The sequence below is a fragment of the Aulonocara stuartgranti genome (assembly GCF_965226115.1).
Source record: "Aulonocara stuartgranti genome assembly, chromosome: 16".
Taxonomy (NCBI): Eukaryota; Metazoa; Chordata; class Actinopteri; order Cichliformes; family Cichlidae; genus Aulonocara; species Aulonocara stuartgranti.
This window is the reverse complement of record NC_138952.1, coordinates 28757222-28761977: the sequence shown is the minus strand read 5'-3', so window position 1 is coordinate 28761977 and position 4756 is coordinate 28757222. Positions and strand designations below refer to the sequence as shown.

Here is a 4756-nt window from a genome sequence, read left to right as displayed (position 1 = left end):
ATGTAATCCACCCTAATGATGGTAAATTTGATTCTTTTTACTGAATCGAGTTTTAATGAGTCACTCACCAAAGTGAATCGGGTTTTTTGAGTCATTTGATTCACTGAGTCAGTTGACCAGAGAGTGCAGAAAATGTACATTTTCACTCAAACTTAATTTGTTTCTCTTTTCATGTAAATCCCACTGCTTAGATGAATGATTCTAAAAGAAAACAACTATTTTATAGAGCAAAAACATTTCTAAAATTAAGCAATTTCCTATCAGAATTGCTTAATAAACATTTATTTTGTTTATTTTTATTTTATTAGTATTTTCCTTAAATGTGTTAAATATATATTTTCTCATCTAAATGTCCACTGAGCTGTGAGCCAGGGGGCGGTAATGCGCCTTAACATTGTTTGCCAACCAAGAAGAAGAAGCTGTGAGACAGGAGGGAGGGGGTGAGCGAGTCCTGAGTGATTCGTTCGCTTTATGATTCAGCACAGGAGGGAGGGAGAAGGGTCTGGCTGCAGCCACTGTGGAGCTCCACACTAACCGGAAACACGTGACCTCCACACTAACCGGAAACACGTGACCTCCACAGTAGCCGGAAACACGTGACCTCCACAGTAGCCGGAAGCACGTGACCTCCACAGTAGCCTTAAACACGCATGGATACCGTGGAAGTCTTGCAAGTTGATCGCAAAGGTTGGTTAAGTCTTTCTTAAATAAATTTGCCGTTAGTGATTTCATAATTCTAGGAATCGTCTAGTTTTCTTACAACGATCATGTTGCCACTTTTTTTGCGTTACAACAACATTCCTCCTTATTTTAATGTTTTTTCATCGTGCTCCATGGCAGAGAAACACACAGATATGCTTTTTCCTGGGCCTGGTTTCAGTAAGAGAGCTGGATTAACGGCTTCTGTGGGCGAGAAGAAGCAAAAAACACATTTTGCATTAGAGTATGATTTATTGTTGGCGTCAGAGATGCGAAATAACGAATACTTCAATACTGTACTTAAGTAGAATTTTCTGGTATCTTTACTTTACTCCTGTACTTTTTTGTGCCTACTGTATACTTCTTTATACTTCTACTTCTCACATTTTAGCACGCGTATCTGTACTTTGTAATCCGTACATTTGTAAATCAGCCCCCCGCACGCGTGCTTTGGACGCAAGATTACTTCAAAATTTTGTACATAAATTATATTTTAGACCCTGTACTTCTTACTTCGACTTGACTAAAAAGTCGAGTCGGTGCTTTTTAAACAGAGGTATCTAAACTGTAGTAAGGAACGTGTGTACTTGTTGTGACACCTTTGGTTAGCGTCAACACTGTAAATTTCGTCACAAACAGATTTATATATTTATCAATACTTCTATTCGTCATTCTATTCTGTACAGCTTTTTTATTGCCCAGATTTTAGTTAGCCTCTGTTCAATTGACTGTTATATGTCAATAGAAACATGTCTCACAAATTAAAGTGTCTTGTAAAATATTTGTGGGGTTTTTTTCAAGGATTTTCTTCCCAAATCTATTACATGCCAACTGTAAATTGTTATTTCTGCTAAAACCTTAACTTAAATGTATATATGGTGTTTATCTGTTTCTCTCTCTGTTTTAGATGCACTTATCAATCTGGAATTCGGGCTTAAAGCCAGAATTGCAGGAATGCAACACGTGTTGCAGAGGACTCTTTCACTGCCCTCTGTGCCCCACTTTCAGCCCTACTGTCAGGGCAAAGATTGAGGAGCATCTAAGTGTGCATATAAAAAATGCTTTGCCTTTCAAAGGTATGTTTGTATTAAATATACTTTATAGTTATAAATATGCACTTTTTTAAGCACTTCTGCAGTATCTTTGTTGACTTAAAAGTTGCTGTTGATATTGTACAGTTCAGTTCATTCATCTGCAACAAAAATAGTGTTTTTATAAAATATATTTTTATTTACTTTTCACCACTTTCCTAGACATAACTTTTGTGATCCATACCATTTAACTTTCATTATTGAGGTTGGCTTGGATGTTTTTGTTAACATGTACAATCTGATTGTTAGACAAATTGATTGCATTCTATACAACTACATTTAAATTACATCTGTTTGTTTATTTGTTTGTTTTTTTCTCTTACAGATAAAATGATATGCCGGTGCAGGCTGCCTTGTAGGACAATAGGACACTTTCACTGCCCTGTCTGTAAGATTACAATCATACGGCGTGGGGATATGGCAAGGCAGATGCCTTTTTGTCTGCCCTCTGCCTTTGTTAGATTAGTTTAGAATTATCTTTTTAGACTTTCCCAGAAAACACATCTTGTTTCTGGGACACATTGTTTTAGATTGTTTTATCTTCCCTAGCTCTCTGCTGACGAGACTAGCACCATATATGGAGTTGTTTTATTTTATCTGTTTATTATTTGTTATCCTGTTCTCACTGTCTCTGTGCTCTGTGCCTATAAAAATTACCAAGCCACTGTGCATGGCGTGAGTTGTTCTTAGCAGCTCACCCGTGTACACGTTTGATAAAGAAAGTAACTTTGTCTCATTGTGTCTTTATTTCTCCTGGGTCTTTTACAGAGTTTTCCCCCAACATTTCTTGGTCCTTCGGAGCCGGAGCGCCTCCATCGTGTCCCATCTCCGTGACCAGTCCACGTTGTTCGTCTGTCGACAGCCCACACACTAGGTGTGTGGTCAAAGACCAAGGGCGTTAAATTCGAGTCTTGGCCAACGTTTTAGAAAGCGACCCACGGTGGTGGGGCCCGATCGAGGTGGACCAGACCCGGCGACACTGACCAGGTAGATACAGACACACTGACACAATCTTGCGTAAAAGCGTATTTTAAATTCAGGGAATTTAAAATAGCGAAAGTAGCTCGTCGCGACTGGAAGCTCCCCACCTCTGTGGGTTTAAAGTAGCTCGTCGGCTGGTAGCTTGGAGCTCGTCGACTGGAAGCTCCCCACTTCTGTGGGTTAGGTTTGGAGCTCTGGGTAGCTCCCCCAGCTGGGTCTAGACAGGGTCTAGGGAATAAGTAGCTCGTCTACAGAAAGACTGGCAGCTCCCCTTATGATAAGGGTTCCGATCGCGCGAATAGGTGTGAATGTGTGTGTATTGTTTTAATTAACGGAGCAAGCTGAATTTTCACGGTCCAATAAGAGACTGAGCTGCTCCTACTGTGTTTTTCTTTTACTGCTATTCACTGACGTGCTGGTGAGTTGAGAGAACGGTCGAGTTCCGTCTCGTAAAGTTCACACCGCTTTTGGAAATAGTCCGAAAGTAGAAGGGCGTGTGAGCAACCACTCTCGTCTCTAATACCAGCGAAGGTGATAGCAGCTGTATCGTGTATATATTACTTAATAAACAAAAATAAGTAAATACATAAATAAGATGGGTAATCCAGCAAGTGCAATTAAAACTCATTCCTGCTGACGAGCAGTGGTGAGAAAAGAAAAGTCCAGACGCCGGACAAAAACAGAGAGAGATTTAAGAAAACAAAATATAAACAGTCAGAAGAACAGAATCCAACTGCCAGTTTAGTAAAACCAGAAGACTAGACACTGTGCAGTGTCCACAATCCTTTTAGTAAACCATCACTCATTCCTGCAGCCGCATGTGCAGCAACACCCATATCAGGAAGAACATAATAATCCCTTATTAAGTGAAAACTAGAGATCAAAGTAGTTTGAGGTAGTTTAAAAGGGTTGAAAACAGACCCCACTGACTAGATATAAATATAAAAAGTACGAAATAAAGATGAACAAAGGGAAAATTACAGTAGAAATTATCTTTAGAGTATTTGAAATTAATAATAGCAAGGATAACAACCTGTAAAGTGATATTATCAATGAAACACAGTTGGCATGATGACCATGCCCACAATGTATAAAATGAATATAAAGCAAATAATTCACACGAAAATATTTTAATAAAATAAATAAGGTATATTAAGGCTGTGTCACTGTTCAGCCAAGGACAGTGTGTGAAAAGGTAACTGTCTCCACCCTGGGAAAAGGATGATTCTGCAGGTCATCTGAAGCCCTTGATGGATACAAAATAAAATATAAATAATATATTATAATAGAACTGCCTGGTCCGCCATGCAACAGAGAAAACAAATGTGACCGCAGATTGGATGAATTCTAAATTATCTGTTTGCTGAATAAGATGATCCTAACTATCAAATTGGCTCAGGAGTAGTATAGTGGTACACACTGATAAAATATTATAATATGCTATTGCTGTCATATAAGACAAAGAGGATAATATTAACAATGACATAATATTAATATGAAGAGGCACCTTAATCGGTTATGATGTGAGGTGGATAATTGTTAAGCAGTAGTCTGCATCAAGCTTAAGGTTTGCTGAAACTCAGTGTAATGACATGTGAGATGAAGACAATACAGAGAATAACTAAACTAATGAAGTGCATAGAGGCACTTGACCAGCTTGAAACCTATCATCCTAGAATGACACATTGCTGAGATATAGAGCACACCTATAATAACAACCAAAAAGCAAAACCCTGTAGACAACAGCTAAAACTACAGGATTGAGAAGCTGAATTAAATATGTAGACACTGCTAAGCTGATGAGCATGTTCCACATTTTCTTTTCTTTTTCTTTTTTGTTTCTTTTAGAGCAGAAGCTGCTGTAACACACCCAAAGAAAGACTATAGGTCTGACCAACCGTCTCAGTCGTGGGCAAAAAGATGACAGTCAATAAAATTCTAGAAGATAATTTATTGACGAAAAATATATCAAGAGATAAAAGATA

The 4756-nt window shown here is 38.4% G+C and overlaps 1 long non-coding RNA gene across 1 annotated transcript; it reads left to right on the top strand.

Annotated features, from left to right (window-relative positions):
* Positions 1-447: 447 nt before the first annotated feature.
* LOC309691036 lies at positions 448-2183 on the top strand. The gene is made up of 3 exons (XR_014271853.1): positions 448-687; positions 1607-1775; positions 2116-2183. It is a non-coding gene; the product is annotated as an uncharacterized lncRNA (long non-coding RNA).
* The last annotated feature ends 2573 nt before the right edge of the window (positions 2184-4756 follow it).